This window comes from Bubalus bubalis, chromosome 15 (genome assembly GCF_019923935.1).
Source record: "Bubalus bubalis isolate 160015118507 breed Murrah chromosome 15, NDDB_SH_1, whole genome shotgun sequence".
Classification (NCBI taxonomy): Eukaryota; Metazoa; Chordata; class Mammalia; order Artiodactyla; family Bovidae; genus Bubalus; species Bubalus bubalis.
In genome coordinates, this window is record NC_059171.1 from 71,860,829 (window position 1) to 71,881,601 (window position 20,773).

The following is a 20,773-nucleotide window of genomic DNA, read 5'->3' on the forward strand; positions in this document are numbered from 1 at the left end:
GTCGCAAAAGAGTTGGACACGACTGAGTGACTTAGCACATATCTGGGATATGTATATTAATATCATAGAACTTCACTAGAATCCAGTTTCTCTGCTCAATCCTGAAACTCCACTGTGAGAACTCCCTGAAGCCTTTGGCATCCTGGGTGTGGTCACCTCCTTGGATGTCCCATCACTGCCCTTGGATTGAGCTGAAACCTGTCTCCACGGTTTCCACCCACTTCCTGGTTCCACTTGTTTTGGGAGTGGATCAGGGAGCAGGAGTCTAATGCTCTGTTTTACACTGTTTCTGATTCTCCAGCAGATTCACCTTTGGAAATCTTGCATATTTTCAATCTTCTGTATTACATCCCCTGTCTCTGCAGGCCTTGAGGATCACACTGATTTGGGTGGGAGTCACGGCACACGTACAGACAACACTGGAGGGAGTTACTTGTGCACGCTTCCGCATGCGTGCTGACATGCAGCCGTGTGTGGGATCAGGTTCTCCCCGCCTGTGCTGAGTTCCAGGAACAGTTGGCTTGCTCTCACACACTGCACACGTGTGCTGTGTACAACTTCTAGGCACTGGAATTGCATCAGGAGGTGTTTTCCTAATTCTTTCTTTTGGCGTCTTTGAATGAGACCCCCAGGGCAAAACTCTCCTGAGCAGACCCTCCAATGGACGACTCGTCTCAGAACATGGTGTCATGGCATGGAACAGAGGGCGTGTGTCCAGAGGAGAGTGGCTGGTGTGTGCTTGCACACATCCGTGGTGAGTCCTGGGCTGCAGGATTACCTGTTGGTGTGACAGACACAGTACTGAGTGGAAGGCAAATACGACTTGGGTGGGCAGGAGGCAGGGGCTTCCCTGGTGGCTCAGACGGTAAAGAATCTGCCTGCAATGCAGGAGACCCGGGTTCCGACCTCTGGATTGGCAAGATCCCCTGGAGAAAGGAATGGAAACCCACTCCAGTATTCTTGCCTGGACAGAGAGGTTTGGTGGACTACAGTCCACGGGTTCGCAAAGAGCTGGACACGACTGAGTGACTAACACTTCTTATGCAGATGGCAGAGTGTGGTCTGGGGGTTCGTGTGATGGGGAACCCAGCAAAGAGGTTGCCTTATCAGAACAAACGAGCATGTGACCACTGTGGGTGCTCGGGAGGCTTAACCGTAAGATTTCATTTGTACTGTGCGCTGGCTCCCTGGGGTGGTCATAATGAATAACCACAAACTTGGTGGCTTAAGACCACAGATACTTATTCTCTTAGCTCTGGAAGCTAAATGTCTGAAAATGAAGGTGTCAGCAGGGCCGCACTCCCACTGAGCACTCTGGGCAGGAGAATTCCTCTTCTCTTCCCAGCTTCAGCTGTTTGCTGGCGATCCTCAGTGTTCCTTGGCTGGGGACAGCATCACTCCAGCCTCTGCCCCCTTGGTCATGTGGCATTCTTCTCCATCCCAGAGTCCAGATTTCTCTCTTCTTTGAAGGACCCCAGTCCTTGTATGAGGGGCCACTCTAATCTAGTATGAACTCCTCTGAAACTTGATTACATGCACAAAGACCTTATTTCTGGGACTTCCCTGGCATTGCAGTGGTTAAGACTTCGCCTTCCAATGCAGGAGGAGCTGACTGCCCTGGAGGTAACCGTCAGAGGGTTTGGAGAAGTGGGTGATGAAAGAAGGGTAGAATGGGGTACACAGTTGCTGTAAGGGGTAAATCACGTGTTATAGACCAGGGATTAACAAACTCTTCCTGCTCAGTGCCAGATGGTAAATATTTCAGGCTTGGCAGGGCTTGTATAATCCATCACAACTATTCCTCATGTAATATTCAAATCAGTGAGGGAGGCTGTGTTTCAATAAAACTTTATCAACCCTGAAATTTGAATTTCATATGATTTTCACATGTCACAAATACTGTTTTCTTTTCCTCCCCCCTCTCCTTTCCATTTTTGGAAAATGCAAAAGCCATCCCTTAGCCTGGAGGCTGTTCAAAACCAGGAGGCAGGCTGGATGTGCTGACCCCCATGCCTGGTATAGACTCCAGCTGCTGCTTGTTTGCTGATCCATTCAAGGATATGAGAGAATGAGGTCAGAGCTCAAAACTTTCTATTTCAAACAGTGATGAGAGCAAAAGGGGACAAAGATAGCACCATGATTTCTGAGACAGGCGTTCTATCTAGTGAATATCCTGAAGTTCTAGCATTCACGATTGCCCCATAAACACGAAAAGGACAAGACAAAGAGTTCTGCCTCAGCAACCCTGGGCCAGGTGTATAGACAAAAACACCCCTTCCCGGGGCTGCTTTGCTCAGCAGCCAAGTTCCTGGTACCTCCTCAGTATCCACCTGCAGCACCTGGTGAAGGCACGATGCAGCCTCTACCTGGGACAGGAATGGGGCACCCTCTTTATTAGAAGTGCTGACTGAAACCCCCCGCCCTGGCCAGGGTCCACAGTAACCACTTGGATGAATTATCTTACAAGAGGAGGTCCTGGTAAGGAACATGGAGCTAACATGCTATCACCAAGGGGAAGAATTTGGGAAAGGTCAAAAGGAGAGAAGAGACTCCAGTCCATATGTCCTACCTCCTCCCAGAATCCTTCTGGCTGGAATCCATCTTGGTTGAGCAATGTGTGTGCCACACACACAATGTGTGTTCCAGAAGGACCTTGGGTCAGAATGATTGGCTAGAGACAGCCCGGAAATTAACGTCTTCACCATAAATCCTGGGACAACTGGCAGAGCAGTTCTCCTGGGTTCCCTTAACTGCTGCTGCTGTTTGCTCAGGCGCCCCTTCCCAATTAAGTCTCTTGCTTTGTCAGCATGTGTGTCTCCTCAGACAATTAATTTCTGAGTGTTAGACAAGAATCCACTCTTGGACCCTGGAAGGAGTCCCCCTTCCTGCAACTCTTCATGCCATCAGTTCTCAGAAGATGGCCTGGGAAGGTGCTAGAACCCAGTCTTACATGCCCACGGCCTAGAAGGAGTGATAGCGGCAGCAGCTGTTGAGAAGCTGAGGGAAGGCGGGACCTAGTGCGTTTAGGTAGATGAGAGAGGCCTGCGGTGTGGCCTTGTGAGTGGGTGGGTGTGGAGGGTGTGGGTAAGAGTCTTCCTGCTCTTAAGCAGGTCAGCAGGAAGAGAGAATCTTTCTTTTCATTTTCCAGATCCATGCAAATCACCATCTTTTCTGGAGTGACCGCCTGAATAGTGGACACTTTGCAAGGCCCTCTGTTGAGAGGAGGGAGAGAAAAGCTAGCTCCTGCCTTCACATTCCATCTTGAGCATTAACTAGCTGTGTGACCTTGGGCAAGTTGCTGAACCTCTCTGAGCCTCTGTTTCCTAATGTTTTAAACCATAGATACCCTTTGACGGTAGGGTTGTTGAGGGGATTTAGATGGATGATGTCACGTGCCTTGCGCATCATAGGTTTCTGTGAATGGTGGTTAATGCAGCAGTATGTCACACTGTCAAGTTCAGGCACAGCTTTTGCTGAATGTCTCTGAAAATCTGTCCTCAAGGAAAAAATATTTTGCTACCAAATATCCGAGTTAAATCTCTCCCTCCTTCTTAGCCTCCAGTCACCGGGGAAAGGTTAAATTTGTAAATTCTCTTTGAGATTCAAAATCCACCCAGAGGTCTTTGGGTCTCCCTCCGCTACCCCATCCCTTCCTAGGGCAGACATGGGGAACTCATCAGCCGTTCGAAGGCGGGACCTGCACATTTTCAACAATTGAGATGCAAAAGTGGGGGTAGGGAAAAAGAAATTAAATCCAGCAATTAAGTTCTAATTGCGCAATTACTTCACTTTGTGGCTCCATGCCAGGATTGGGAGTCTTGCTCTTCCAAATGGTGTTTTTGTGCACACTCAAGGAAGGGGAGGTGAGGAAGAGGGGGTTAAGGAGGTGCTGTCTAGGGCCAGGGAAACAAAGGCTTTTATAAGTTAAGGCATCTTTTCAATAACCTGATGTTGTCATTGTTCTGAATGACAGGGTGTGAGGTGGGGTGGGAAACTGGGAGCCTTTGTAAGAACTAAAAATCTCTGGGCTTTTCCTTAAGTAGTTGTTTTCTAGTGAGAGCCTGGGGGTACATACACTTCTACTCACATCTGGGGTGGGGGTCCTCTCTGTAGGCTGGCAGTTTCAGAGCCTTGTGGTTGACGCCAGGGCAAGGAACCATGGCACTGCTGAGGCCAGGCCATCCTGCAAGGCTTCTAAGACCCAGGAGGGGCTTATAACAGTCAGCCCATCCAGGAGATCCATATTTGTGCTCTGAGAAGATATGGAGGAAAGAGAATCTGCGGCTTCAATCAGGGGATTCCATGTGCTGCTTCTTTGCTTCTCGTTCATTCACTCACTTTTTCATGCATTTACTCAGCTGCACATTCTCACTCGCTAATTCTTCAACTATTTATGGGACATCTAATTTGCACAAGGCACTCTGCTTGGCATCATGGGAGAAACAAAAAAGGTTTAAGATGGGTCCTTCCCTGCAAGGACTGACTGACTTACACTGACTTACTGTAAGACCTTGGGGAGAGCAGCATTTTAACCTCTTAGTACCAAGTGCTCGTCTGCAAAATGAAAATGGTAGTGAAGTATACCTTGGATAGCCTGTGTAAGACAGTAAGACATGTGTAAGATGATCTGGTATTTATTGAGTACCTGATGCCCTGGAGAAGGAAATGGCAACCCATTCCACTGTTCTTGCCTGGAGAATTCCACGGACAAAGGAGCCTGGTGGGCTATGGTCCATAGGGTCACAAAGAGCCAGACAAGACTGAGCGACTGACACTACACCACTGTCTCAGGCAGCTCAGGCTGCTGTAACAGAATTGCACAGACTGGGTAGTTAAACAGCAGAAACATTTCTTACAGTTCTGGAGGCCGGGAAGCCCAAGATCGAGGTGCCAGCTGATTCCGTTTCTGGTGAAGGCACTCCTATCTTGCAGAAGTCTGCCTTCTTATTGTGTCCTTGCATGGCGGAGTGAGGGAGTGGGTAAGCTCTCTGGTGTCTGGACTATCAAGGGTACTAATCCTATCCTGGGGGCCCCACCCTCATGACCTCATCTAACCCTAATCCCTCTCTCAAAGGCCCCACCTCCAAATACCATCACGCTGGGGGTTAGGGCTTCAACAGAGAAATTTGGAGGGGAGAGACATTCAGTCTGCAGCACTTGCTATGTGCCCAGAAGTTATCGCTGGCGCTTTACACAGGCTATCGTTACCCCTTGTGATGTCTCTCTGAGGTACAGATCACTACCATTTTCATTTTGTGGGTGGGGCACTTGATACTCAGGAGGCACTAAAATGCTTCCCTCCACAAGGTCCTACGGTAAGACAGTCTGCGAGCTCTGGGACTGAATCCCAGCTGAGTTTTGATTCAGAAGCTTGTGACCTATAGGTGACCTCGACGTAGAAGGTGATATGTGTCCCAAGGGAGATGAAGCCACACCAGGAATGATGAAAAGAGACACAGGAACATGGCTGTCACTGCTCTCTCCCTTCTCTGCACCGAAGAGACCACAAGCTAAACGGAGGAAATGAAGAGGACCCATCTCTGAGTGATGATGATGAACTTGGCCCCTCTGGCAGGACCCCCGAACCCCGGCCAAGTAGCTGGCACAGCAGCCATGGGGTGTCCCAGGCTAGCACCAGCTGGGCCCCTGCCACGTCACATGGGGTGCCAAAATCACGCTCCGGAGGGTTGCCAAAGAAGAATTGCTTGGGAGAGAAATTGCGTATTATAGGTTTCAGCCAACACAAAAAGCTCCAGAACCCCAGCTATAAAATAAATCAAAAGCAGGCGTGAGAACCGCCTGCATGGTTCAGAGGAAACTCCCAGATCAGAGCCACAGAAGGGAAGTGGAGGGGGAAGATGGACATCTCAATGCCTCCCTCCACCCGTCCCCTCCCCCTTCATCTGGCCTCCGGCTGTGTTTGCAGTCTTATCTGCCCCCCGCACATCCAGATGTATCTGATATTCAGCCACGGAGCTGCCTCCCCATCCCCCACCTCGCCCTCCAGACTCTCTTGCTCTGTGGTCCACCTGGCAAAGCTCATTCTTCCAGGGCTTGCTCAAGAGCCACCTATCTCTTTCCTCAACTGCATCCCGCCCCAAGACAATTGATTGCTTCCCTTCCTAGGACCAGCCCCAGGGCACTGCCGTCAAGATCATGGGCTGAGCCAGGCCTGGTGTGATCCCCAGCTCTGCCACTTATTCTGTGACCTTGGACCAAGGGCCTCAGTTCTCTGAGCCTCAGTCTCCTCATCAGTGCTCTGGAGCCAATACTGAGACCTGTCTCATGGCTGTTTTTATCTCAGATGAATACTTCTGTGTACCAAGAGCTGTGCTAAGTACCAAGGATACAGTTGCAAACATCTGAGGCTTTGATGCAGTTATTTACATAAAGAACTTAGCCCTTTTCCTGGAACATAGTAATAATTCAATCAATTTTTATAAGGGTGGTCCTGCAGGATTTTGTATGGACCTCTGCTCCAAGATTCATTGCACTGTCTTGGCTTTCTTTCTGTACGTGGCTTCTGCACAGGCTATGAGCATGCTCATGTGGGTACAGTGTCATTTTTGGCTCTTTATACCCAGTGTCTGCACAGTTCCTGACCTGCTATAAGCTTACCATTATGTTTTATTGCCAGAAGTATGATGGAAGAGAGAGCTTCCCTGGTAGCTCAGAAGGTAAAAGAATCTGCCTGCAATGCTGCAGACCCTCTGAAGAAGAAAATGGCAACCCACTCCAATATCCTTGCCTGGGAAAAATCCCATGGACAGAAAAGCCTGGCTGGCTACAGTCCATGGGGTCACAAAGAGTGGGACACAACTGAGTAACTAGCACTCAATCACTCATGCTGGAAGATGGAGACCTAGCAGCTATCAGCTCTTTGGCTACAGAAATGAGGGCTGCTAAACTTTCCCATGAGGTTTGTCCTGGTGCCAAAAGGGGTTTTTTTGTTTGTTTTGTTTTTTAATTTTAGAAGTACTGGGACTGAAGTGAATTTTCAGGTCCTCTATTTTCCCTTTCTCCTGCTCCAGCTTTCTGAGATGGAGCACATGAGGATCAAACCAGAACTGGGGTTTTCAGTTCCCTGCCCCAGGTGAAGCTCCAAGCAAGAGAGAGAAGAAAGAAACAGGGAGAGGGTGGTGAGGGAAGGGGTGAGGAGGTGTGGGAGGGGGGAAAGGGAGGCGCTGGGAAGGGACAGGAAGGGAGGAAGATGACGATGCCCTCTGGTACCCGGGAAGCACAGGTGCCTCCGGGGCAGAGCTCACTGGGCAGGTGATCCAAAGGGCTTCTCTCTACTCTCTGCTGTCGCCCTGGTAAAGTCCTTCCTTGCCTCTCCTTGGGATGTTGGGACATCAACTCACATCAACTCACTCGGCTCCCTGATCTCACATAGCAGTGAGCCATGGAGTGAAGTGAGATCTTAATTCCCTGCCCAGGAATTGAACCTGGGGCTGGATCATCAAAAAAGCAAGAGAGTTCCAGAAAAACATCTGTTTCTGCTTTATTGACTATGCCAAAGCCTTTGACTATGTGAATCACAATAAACTGTGGAAAATTCTTCAAGAGATGGGAATACCAGATCACTTGACCTGCCTCTTGAGAAACCTATATGCAGGTCAGGAAGCAACAGTTAGAACTGGACATGGAACAACAGACTGGTTCCAGATAGGAAAAGGAGTACATCAAGGCTGTATGTTGTCACCCTGCTTATTTAACTTATATGCAGAATACATCATGAGAAACGCTGGGCTGGAAGAAACACAGGTTGGAATCAAGATTGCAGGGAGAAATATCAATAACCTCAGATATGCAGATGACACCACCCTTATGGCAGAAAGTGAAGAGCAACTAAAAAGCCTCTTAATGAAAGTGAAAGAGGAGAGTGAAAAAGTTGGCTTAAAGCTCAACATTCAGAAAACGAAGATCATGGCATCTGGTCCCATCACTTCATGGGAAATAGATGGGGAAACAGTGGAAACAGTGTCAGACTTTATTTTCTGGGGCTCCAAAATCACTGCAGATGGTGACTGCAGCCATGAAATTAAAAGATGCTTACTCCTTGGGAGGAAAATTATGACCAACCTAGATAGCATATTAAAAAGCAGAGACATTACTTTGCCAACAAAGGTCCATCTAGTCAAGGCTATGATTTTTCCAGTGGTCATGTATGGATGTGAAAGTTGTATTGTGAAGAAAGCTGAGCCCAGAAGAATTGATGCTTTTGAACTGTGGTGTTGGAGAAGACTCTTGAGAATCCCTTGGACTGCAAGGAGATCCAACCAGTCCATTCTAAAGGAGGTCAGTCCTGGATGTTCATTGGAAGGACTGATGCTGAAGGTGAAACTCCAATACTTTGGCCACCTCATGCGAAGAGTTGATTCATTGGAAAAGACCCTGAAGCTGGGAGGGATTAAGCGCAGGAGGAGAAGAGGACAACAGAGGATGAGATGGCTGGATGGCATCACCGACTCAATGGACATGAGTTTGGGTAAACTCCGGGAGTTGTTGGTGGACAGGGAGGCCTGGCTTGCTGCAATTCATGGGGTCACAAAGAGTCAGACACGACTAAGCGACTTAATTGAACTGAGCCTAATGAGATTCCCTGGTGACTCAGCTGATAAAGAATCTGCCTGCAATGCAGGAGACCCGGGTTCAATCCCTGGGTCAGGGAGATCCCCTGGAGAAGGGAATTGGAAGCTAGTCCAGTATTCTTGCCTAGAGAACTCCATGGACAGAGGAGCCTGGCAGGCTATAGTCCATGGGGTTGCAAAGAGTAGGACATGACTGAACAGTTAACACTTTCTTTCACTTTCAGCCTGGATGAGAACCAGGAATCCTAGCCCACCAGACCAGCAAGGACCAGAGGTTCAAAGCTATTTTGCCTCCTGGATCTTTGCCCCCAGTGAAAAATGCATTTATCACGGAGGCAGAAACTATAAATGCAGGTACAAAGTTATCATTAAAGAAGTAGCTGAACAACAAATGGGAGAGCACACAAAGATAAGATAGAAGCAAGGCAGAGATTCACACCCAGAGAGAAAGTGTGGGCATCCGCCTTAGTGAGGAGGAAAGAGGCTGTTAAGTCATTTCTATAGGTCAGTTCTTCTGGGTCTTTGTTTATCTTTAGCCAATTATCTGGTTTCTTTTTCCACACCTGACCTACCCTGGGACCCTCCCTCTCCCTGAGAGGCATGCACCTCTCAGCCAAGATGGATATCAAAGAGAAGGTGTCTGTGAGGAACAAGGCTCATTATGGCCTGGCATTATCCCCTGACTTTTGACCCACAAAGAGCCTTTCTGCCCATGTGTAGTGTCTCCCTAGTGCCAAAAAGCATGGGGGGGTGGAGTGGGGTGGGGAGTGGAGACCCCTTAATCCTTTACCCAAACAAGGTTTTTTCCCCTCTTTGTCCTTGCCATGACTATTACCTTAAGGTGTTTACAAGCGACAAAGACTGGCTACTTACCCTATTTCTGTTGTTACTTCCAGTTCAGAGGGCAAACATGAGGCTGACTGTAAATATCTTAATTGGAGCCCACATAACTCTTGTCTCAGGAAATGAAAACAGGAGGCTAGGTGTAAATGTCTAACCTGCAACCCATCTATCTCCTATGTCATCCTCACCTCCAAGTTCTCCTCCACTCTGTAGTCCATGGATATATATTAATAGATCATAGCCCTTTCTATGATAATCTAATAGCATCATTCCCCCTCTAAAGAGGTCATCAAGGCCCCCCAGCCCCCTTTGAATAAACCTGAGCTCCTTGGAATTTATGTAAGACTTTCTGGGCTCTGACTCTGGCCATCTTTTCTCTCTATTGCCACCCCAACCCCAACCCTACCAACCCAGCCTTGGACCCCGTGTTCCTGCCATTCTGATGAATGCATTACTTAGTTCTCCCTTCCCTTCTTGGCAGACTTCTACTCACGTGTCAAAACTCTGTCCCAACATCACAGTCCCTTTGAATTCTTTCCTCACTCCCACCCGCACCCCTGGTCCCCTCTGTAATTATCCACTGGAACCAGTACAAACTCCCTGCATGGTGCTGGCAATACTTGAATGCACTTCACCACGGCAGCTAACCCTTGCTAGTGTCGACAGGGTGCCAGCATTGAACTCAGGGCTTTACATCAGGATTTAACTGAAGCCTCAAAACCATACAAGAGGTAGGTGCTGTTATTACCATATCCGTTTTGAGGTGGGGCAACTAAGGATCAGAAATGGTGATCAACTTGCTAAAGATCACAAAGCTAGTGAATTCATAGTATACATTTGAACCCAGGTCTGTCTAATTAAAAGTCCATGCTTTTAACCACTGTTCTCTGGAGTAGAGGATTCCAGATGGTGCTCTTTTTCAAGTTAAGGATAAAACTTCTCTGTTCTTGAATCCCCAGGACAATGTCTAGCACCTAAGAAAATGTAACAAAAATTAGCTGAAGGACTTCCCTGGTGGTCCAGTTGTTAAGATTCTGTACTTTCACTTCTGGGGGGCATCGGTTTGGGGAACTAAGACCCCACATGCAAGACATGTGGCATGGCCACAAAAAGAAGAATAATTAGTTGGATGAGTTGGTGATTATGATGCCTGTTTTACAGATGAGGAAACTGAAACTCAGAATTAATAAAAATTTTGCCCAAGGTCACCCCACTGGCAAGTCGTTGATCTGGAACTGGGCCCAGGATCGCTTGGGTCCAGGTGCTGTTCATTTCACCACCCTATACTGCCCACGAGGGGTCTGTCCCTCGTTCAGGAAAACTGTTATTTGGAATTTAAAAACAACAACATCAGCAATTACAGTAATAACCATCACCACAATCACTGAGAAAAGTGTTCTTAGCCCCGTGCACACGCTTATCCTTCTGCTCTGCTTTTGCCTCTGCTGAAATTGACCATCAACTGGACAGAACCCAAGTGTCAGTTTTGCCACTGGCATAAAATGAGGGCACCATGTTTGTTCTTTTTTTAATAAAAATTGTTATTGAGGTGGGAGGGGGGTTCAGGATGGGGAACACGTGTACACCCATGGCGGATTCATGTTGATGTATGGCAAAACCAATACAATATTGTAAAGTAATTAGCCTCCAATTAAAATAAATAAATTTATATTAAAAAATTGTTATTGGAGTATAGCTGATTTACAATGTTGTGTTAGTTTCTGTTATACAGCAATATATATATATACACACACACACACACACACACATATACACTGTTTTTTAGATTCTTTTCCTATATAGGTCATTATAGAGTATTGAGTGGAGTTCCCTGTGCTATACAGTAGGTCCTTATTTGTTAGTTATTCTGTATGTAGTATTCTGTATGTAGCTCAAACCACCGCACAGTTGAACTCATCTCACGTGCTAGTAAAGTAATGCTCAAAATTCTCCAAGCCAGGCTTCAGCAATACGTGAACCGTGAACTTCCAGATGTTCAAGCTGGTTTTAGAAAAGGCAGAGGAACCAGAGATCAAATTGCCAACATCTGCTGGATCATGGAAAAAGCAAGAGAGTTCCAGAAAAACATCTATTTCTGCTTTCTTGACTATGCCAAAGCCTTTGACTGTGTGGATCACAATAAACTGTGGAAAATTCTTCAAGAGATGGGAATACCAGACCACCTGATCTGCCTCTTGAGAAATCTGTATGAAGGTCAGGAAGCAACAGTTAGAACTGGACATGGAACAGCAGACTGGTTCCAAATAGGAAAAGGAGTACGTCAAGGCTGTATATTGTCACCCTGCTTATTTAACATATATGCAGAGTACATCATGAGAAACGCTGGGCTGGACGAAGCAGAAGCTGGAATCAAGATTGCCGGGAGAAATATCAATAACCTCAGATATGCAGATGACACCACCCTTATAACAGAAAGTGAAGAGGAACTAAAGAGCCTCTTGATGAAAGTGAAAGAGGAGAGTGAAAAAATTGGCTTAAAGCTCAACATTCAGAAAACGAAGATCATGGCATCTGGTCCCATCACTTCATGGCAAATAGATGGGGAAACAGTGGCTGACTTTATTTTTCTGGGCTCCAAAATCACTGTGGATGGTGATTGCAGCCATGAAATTAAAAAGCACTTGCTCCTTGGAAGGAAAGTTATGACCAACCTAGACAGCATATTCAAAAGCAGAGGCATTACTTTGCCAACAAAGGTCCGTCTAGTCAAGGCTATGGTTTTTCCAGTAGTCATGTATGGATGTGAGAGTTGGACTATAAAGAAACATAAGTGCTGAAGAATTGATGCTTTTGAACTGTGGTGTTGGAGAAGACTCTTGAGAGTCCCTTGGACTGCAAAGAGATCCAACCAGTCCATCTTAAAGGAGATCATTGGAAGGACTGATGTTGAAGCTGAAACTCCAATGCTTTGGCTACCTGATTCAGAGAGCTGACTCATTTGAAAAGACCCTGATGCTGGGAAAGATTGAGGGCAGGAGGAGAAGGGGAGGACAAAGGATGAGATGGTTGGATAGCATCAGCAAATCAATGGACATGAGTTTGGGTGGACTCTGGGAGTTGGTGATGGACAGGGAGGCCTGGCGTGCTGCAGTTCATGGGATCGCAAAAAGTCGGACACGACTGAGGGATTGAACTGAACTGAACTTTATGTAGTAGTGCATAAATGTCAATCCCAATCTCCCACTTTATCCACCCTACTCCCCAACCAGGGAGCCATATTGAAAGGAGAAACACTGGGCCAGCTGTTGCCTTAGTGACTGGCCTTGGTTCTCTTGAGGCACTATGGAGAGTGACAATTCAAGAGGACACTGCCATTGCTTTGAATGCCTCAAAAGCACTTTATGGAGACAAAACTTGACATGGGTGGGTAAGGAGTGACAGCACATGGGTCTTTTGTGGCCAGTGAGCTACTTGAACAGTAGGGAGAGGGGACGATTAGGAGACAAATAATTAGCAATCTCTAATTATGTATCATGCGGTCTGCCCTGGTGGCTCAGAGGTTAAAAGCATCTGCCTGTAATGTGGGAGACCTGGGTTTGATCCCTGGGTCCGGAAGATCCCCTGGAGAAGGAAATGGCAACCTACTCCAGTATTCTTGCCTAGAGAATCCCATGGATGGAGGAACCTGGTGGGCTATAGAAATCTGTAAAAACACAATAACAATAAAGAAACAGAGAAAAGAAGAGAAAGAAAATGCCCATTGATGTCCATCCAGTTAGACAGACTTTGCTGGGATGAACTTCTGGGTAGGTGGTAATAACTCAGGGGCGAGGAAGCCTTGGTCGCTTCCTCTCCCTCAATTAAATGAAAGCAAAGTAAATGAATACACCTACCCAACTACTCACTAATTCCTGAACTTCCCTTTCCCTGAAACATAGTCTATCTTTTCACTATTTGTTTATTTTTTAAACTAGTGTTGCTTAAAAAAAAAAAAATGTAATACATGTTCCTTGTAAAAAAAATTCAAATAGCACAGAGGGATTCAAGGAAAAATAAGTCTCCTTCCTAGCCCAGATCCTTATTTATTAATCCCAACATTCTTCCTTAAAGAGTCTTTGGAGGGAGCCTGGCCCTGGTGACACTTTGATTTCAGACTTTTAGCCTATAGAACTGTGAAAGAATAAATTTCTATTGGCTTAAGAATAGAAACTTGTGTTAAGACTCAGGTCCTAAGTACCTGAGTTGTGGTAATTTGTTATAGAACCCTCAGAAACCAGTTCAAGAATTGAATATATTAACATTGATAAAGGACTTAGCACAGTGCCGGGCCATAACAAGTATTACATGTGTTTGCTAAGCTATTTTTAATTTTATTTTAAAAATTTATTATCATTAAAATTTTTTCTTTTTTTCCTGACCAAACTACACGGCAGGTGGGATCTGAGTTCCTCAACCAAGGAGCTCAGGATCAAACCCGCGCTCCCTGCATAGAAAGGGTGGAGTCTTAACCACTGGCCTGCCAAGGGAAGTCCTATTATTATCATCATTTTTAATTGATGTATAGTTGATTTACAATGTTGTATAAATGAGTTATTTTTTAAAAACCTCATGGCAATTCCCTAAAGCACGTGTTATTTTTATTCCCATCTAACAGGAGAAAACAGGTTTTAGCTCAAGCACGTAAATGAATAAAGTCAGCTCCCAATTCATTATCTCCTTTTCCTCATTTATTTGGGCTATATAATTTTTTTAATAGATTTTTTTTGACACGTACACACTGCTTCATTTAATTTTGGCTACGCTGGATCTTCCTGATGCACACCTGGGTTTCTCTAGTTGCGGCGGGGGGGGGGGTGGGGGTGGGGGGCTGGGGCGGGGCTGGGGGGTGAGGTGCGTCTACTCTCCAGTTGCAGTGCACAGGCTCTAGGGTCCCCAGGCTTCAGTAGCTGCAACACAGGGACTCAGCAGCTGTGGCCCACAGGGTTTGTTGCTCAGGGACACCAGCGATTGCACGTGTGTCCCCTGCATTGGCAGACGGATTCTTATCCACTGTGGCACCAGGGACGTCCTGGGCGATATAATTTTTAAATGTCTCAGTCAAGTAAGTCTCCTTAAACATTTTCTGACACCCTTTATATATGGGTGGGGAAGTGACAGAAAGTCTGTGTTTTGTTCAGGATGGGCCAGGCTTATGCTGCTGACCCAGTATCTCAGTCTGGGCCTCATACCATGTCTGGCCACTCTCCAGAGCAGCCATCCTGCAGTGATGCTCTGATCCAGGCTGCCCCACCTAGGCGTGCCACCATCTCAACCCACGCTTTCCAATGCGGGCCGGGGGTAGGTGGAGGGGCGGTAGGGGTGCAGGGTAGGGTGGGAGGAGAGCAAGATGCAGCTATAATTTCTACTCACAGCCCGTTGGCCTGAGCTGGTCACATGGGCAGCCGCTTAAACCGCAAAGGATGCTGGGAACTGTAGTCTTTCCACAGTTCCATGTCTAGGAAGTGGAAAGGGAGCTAGGATTGGGAGGATGTTTGGCTTTGGCTAGGCCACATCCTCCAGGCGTTCAAGCCTTATTTTCTGAGGTAATTTTGCTTTTATAAGTCACCATTGTGAACTTGCTTTTCACCCTTGGTTTTTGCTTTTCTTTTTTAATCGTGTTCCCTCCTCTTTCCTTCTCCCTACACCCCTGCTTCTGGTTTGGAAAGTCAGAATCACTTTACCCTTGGGTTTCCCTGGATGTGAGACAGGAGGGCTGAGAAGTCCAGGAGATGAAAGGTTCTGCCTCCCGATGCAACCAAAGGAATTGCTTTTTTGAAATTACAGCTAGACCACAGTCTTGCAGAGACGAATGCTGTGAACTGTCGTAAGGTGTGGATAATTAAGGGTCTTGATTATGGGTGGACGCCTATTGCCTCAGAGAGATAAATTAAGGAAACCTTATGGATACAAGTAGCAGATTACCCTTTTTATGCCTCTAAGCAAGTGCAGTCGCATTGGTGTTTCAGGCAACGTGTTAGTGGAAGCATTTTCCCAGGGGCTGGTCCTTCATGGGTGCTGCGGTGGCGGTGGACAGTCCTGGATCCTTTCCATGGAGCTTGGAACGTGCTGGTCAAGCATTTATTAGCCCTTGCTGTGTGCACAATGAAATAGGATGAAAGAGAAAACTACATTTACCGGAGCACGTTTTACGGGCTGTGAATAAACACCCCAAGCTGTCTTGCTCCCATTGAGGACCATAGACTGAAGGAGAAGACCAGGTTTCTTGCTTGCCAGACCCATATTCCACATTCTCAACCCTGTTTGCCATCCTAGGTCTCGTGGCAGGAGGTTTGGAAAAGACTTGTCACCATGACATGCAAGAGAAGATGATTGATACAATTTTTTATTAAGAAGAACAATTTCTGATCAGGAAAACCAGTGAAATTTTAGGGCAGGGATTCTGTTATTTAAACATTTGTAAACTGAGCTCATAGTAGCTATTGAGTGTGTTTTTTGAGCACAGGTATTTTCTTTTTTTTTCTTCTTCAGAATTATTTATTGAACATCTACTATGTTCCAGGCAGTGTTCTAGGTTTTGGGGATGAAAAGCTGAACGTGATGAAGAACTGCACCATCACGTCCCCTTGGTCCACCTCTGATTTCAGCTCTATGTGTGGTGGACAGTCTCTTGCAAGTTTAGGCTTGCCTCAGACTGCCAGTGTCTTTCCTATGGCTCTAACCGTGGGGTTTTCTGTTTTGTTTTGTTTTTTCCAATGTTGTGGGAGCTTCTTTGTCCCCATGAACAAAAGCAGCCAGAAGTATTAACACCCCTGGGAGCAGCCCTCAACAGTGGGGTGGGAGCTGGTGGATAAAATCTGTAGCTTCCTGTTTCTCAGGAGGTGGTTCTGGGAGGCCTTCTTGTAATTTTTCAGGAAGTCCCTGTGAAGTAGAGTCTTTGCTACCAAGCCACCTCTATAATGCATACTTATATTGACTTATTTTTCTTTATCAGTATCCCCAGCCCCTTGCTTTTGCTTCCTGGTATCATGTTCTAGAAAAAAAAAATAGGCTTGCTACCCTGATCTTAGTTCTGCTTTCAGGGGAACCAAGCCCTGAAGGAGCCTACATTCTAGGGCTGCTGCTGCTGCTGCTAAGTCCCTTCAGTCGTGTCCGACTCTGTGCGACCCCATAGACAGCAGCCTGCCAGGCTCTGCCATCCCTGGGATTCTCCAGGCAAGAACAACGGAGTGGGTTGCCATTTCCTTCTCCAATGCATGAAAGTGAAAGTTGAAAGTGCAGTCGCTCAGTCGTGTCCGACTCTTAGCGACCCCATGGACTGCAGCCTACCAGGCTCCTCCGTCCATGGGATTTTCCAAGCAAGAGTACTGGAGTGGGGTGCCATTGCCTTCTCTGACATTCTAGGGCAGTGCTGTCCAAAAGAAATACAATATGAGCCACATGCATAATCAAAACACTTCTAGTGGCCACATTAATAAAGGTAAAGAGAACCAGGTGAAGTTGATTCTAATAGTCTATTATATTTAATCAGATGTACTAGCAATACATTTCAATATGTAACAATATAAAAATTATATTTATTAATGAGATACTGTGCATTCTTTTTTTCTGTAGTAAATCTTTAAAATTCCATGTGTAATTTACACTTACGGTGCATTTCAATTTGAATGCTAAAGTTTCATTGGAAATCCATGATCTGTGTTTTGGTTTCATAAAATTTATAGTTGAAAAGTATTTCCCTTATGCAAGTTTTTCTAAATACACAAAGTTTTCCAATAACTAAATCAAGTTTCTATTTCTAAATTGAAGTTGACTGAAATAAAATATTCAGATCCTCAGTAGTACTAACCTCATTTTAAATGCTCAGTGGCTACATGTGGCTACTATATAGACAGGCAATAAACAAAATAAATGAGTAACACATGATTTAGTGATAAGTGCTAGGGAGAAAAATAAATTCTGGGAAGGGTGATTACTAGTATTGGAGTGATGGTTACCATCTTTAGGTAGGGTTGTCAGACTTAGCAAATAAAAATACAGGACATATGATTAGATTAGCATTTCAGATAATATTATTTTATTATTATTTTTAATTGAAGTATAGTTGATTTGAACTATTATATTATTTTCAGGTGTACAACATATTGATTCAATATTTTTATAAATTATAATCCATTTAAAGTAAAGTATTATAAAGTAATGGCTATATTCCCCATGCTTTACAATACGTCCTTGTAGCTTATTTATTTTATACATGGTGGTTCATACCTTTTTAATTCCCTACTCCTATATTGCTTCTCCCCCTCTTGTGTCCTCACTGGTAGCCACTAGTTTGTTCTCTGTATCTGAGTTTGTTTCTGTTTTTTTATACTCACTAGTTTTATTTCTTTAGATTCCACATGTAAGTGATAACATATAGTATTTGTCCTTCTCTATCTGACTTACTTCGCTAAGTGTAAATACCCTCCAGACTCATCCATGTTGTTGTAAATGGCAAAATAACATTCTTTTTTTATGGCTGAGTGATATTCCATTACACACACACACACCACATCTTTTTTAAAAAACAAGTTTTACTTAATTTTTTGGCCATACTCTGCAGTAGAGGGGATCTTAGCTCCCCCACCAGGGATCGAACCCATGACCCCTGCCTTGGAAGGCAGAATCTTAACCACTGGACCACCAGGGAAGTCCCTACCACATCTTCTTTATCTGTTCATCTAGCAACAGAACATTTTAAAGTGTAAGTCTGCCCTATGCAAAAATGTCCCTAATGTTGCAGAGGCATTCTTTTACTAACAAGTTATTCCTTGTTTATCTGAGATGCACATTTAACTGGGCGTGTCTAAATAGGTGGCCAGCAGAGACTTCACTGAGAAGGTCTCTTTGAATGTAGACCTGGGGGAGGTGAGGGTGTGAGTCACATGGGTATCTGGGAGAGCAGGTGGAAGGGACAAATGCAAGGGTCTTCAGTGCGAACATTTTTGGTTGAGCAGAGTATTGACTTGATGTCATTTGTATTTGAACAGGATCTCAGAGCTGCCACATTGGGAATGGATTGAAGGGGCCAACAGCACAAGCTGTTGCACTAATCCAGGCTAGAAGTGATGGTGGCTTGGACCAGAAGGGGCTGGATTCTGGATGTATTTTGAAGGCAGAGTCGGGTGCATTTACTGATTGGATAGGAGTGAGAGAGGTAAATCCAGGACTTCTAGATATTTACCCTCCACCTAAGGATGGAATTTTTATGCACAGAGATAGGGAGCATGGTTGAACATTAGGGGAGAGGCAGAGCTCAACAGTCTGTTTTGGATGTGTAAGTTTGGAGATGCCTGTTAGAAACTCAGGTAGAGATACTGAGTGGGAGTATACATGAGACATCTGGCTGGAGTTAAGTTGGGAGACAGAATTCAAAGCCATGAGCCTTGGTGAGATCTCCAGGGTGTGAGTCTGAGTCAGAAAGAGGAAAGATCCATGGGCTGCACCCTGGGTCCCTTCAAAAGTATTCTAGTCTTCTCAGTAAACCCAAGAGTTGGGGCCTGTGAGCATTTCCACTTTCATGGATGGAGGATTTGAGGCTTGGAGAAGGGAAGAAATGTGCCGAAGCCTGGGGCCGAGCTGGATGAGCTTTCCTATCGGTCTCTGTTTCCTTCTTTCACCATCCCTTCTCTGCATACATGAGTGAGAAGGAGATTTTTATTTTTAAATAATATTAATTTATTTGGCTTCACCGGGTCTTTGTTGTGGCATGTGAACTCATAGTTGTGACATGTGGGATCTCATTCCCTGACCAGCGATTGAACCCAGGCCCCCTGCATTGGGAGCACGAAATCTTCACCACTGGACCACCAGAGAAGTCCCTTTAAATGATTTTTAGATTGTTTAAATTATTTAAATGGATAGAATGTGAAAGCCTTCATTTTAATAATTTTTTTAAAAAAATTTTTAATTGGAGAATAACTGCTTTACAGTATCGTGTTGGTTTCTGCTGTACAACTATACAAATCAGCCGTGAGTGTGTAAATATATATATATATATCCCCTCCCTCTTGAGCCTCCCTCCCACCCACCTCTCCCCCATACTAATTTGAAAGTGTCTAATTTAGGGGCATTTAGTCCATTCACAGTGTTGTGCGACCATCTTCACTCTAGAGTCCCAGAATACTTCCATCAGCCTAAAAGGAAGCCCTGAATCCCCAGTCACTCCCGCTCCCCTCTCCCCTGGCAACCACTAACCTGGTTCCTGTCTCTATGGACTTGCCTGTTCAAGGTCTTTCCTACAAATGAAATCACTCACTGTGTGTTTTTTGGTGTGTGTCATGCGTGTATCAGTACTTCTTGCCTCTTTACAGACAAACAGCGCTCCATTGCATGGATATGCCATTTTGTTTCTCCATCACGCGGTGGTGGACATTTGGGTGGTTGCCACAGCCAGAATGACTTATCAGAGGATGTTATTGTCTTCTCAGCTCCCCACAGCTCCTGATCATACTTGTGACCAAATACACGTCTGGCCTCTGCTTGCCTCCCCCCGCCCCGATCCCTGCCGCCCCCACCAGGGCAGCACTGGCCTCTGGGAAGCTCCTTGGGCACACCAGAAGCCCCTTCTGCACCTTCGTGCTTGCTTGGTTTATACTGTTCCCCAGATATTCCCCTGCTCCAATTTCTACTAAAATGCATGTCCCCACCTACCATGTATTATAAAACTCTCCCTCCAGTTCTTTATTCTGCTTTATCTCTTCAGAGCATCTATCACAACCTGGTATTATGTTACCATCGGTTTTAGGTATCACTGGGGATTGGTTCCCCAATGAGTGATTTCATTCATAGGGCAAGTTGCAGACACCGAAATCCACAAGATTCTGAAGTCCCATCATTGGCCCTCCTAATTGGTAGATTTGGCATCAGCAGATACAGAAGGCCAACTTCATTTGGTGAAAAAAAATCCATGTATAAGTGCCTTGTGCTGTTCAAACCCATGTTGTTTGAGGGTCAACTGGATAAATAAATACATATGACTGTATATCATAGCTATAGTAATTATTATATTGTTTCTTCCTCTGTTGAATATCTTTTTCTCTAGAATAGAAGCTTTTGTTTCGCGTTCTGCACCACTGTGCCCTGAGGACTTAGAACAGATATTTCTGGCATGAACACTGCCAAGGTCTGAGGTTTGCTCATTTGCTGACCCCATTTTTCATGAGAGGTCCTGGGATGGAAAACGTGCCTGGGGCCTGGACACTTAGATTCCTTGTGGAGGCCTGGCCCTGAAAAGGAGGAACAGGAGAAAGAGCTTCTTCCCATCCCATGGAAGGAATCTGTAAACTAGCTACACACAAGCAACATGCAAGTAGAGAAACATTCAAAGCTGGAGGGGGACT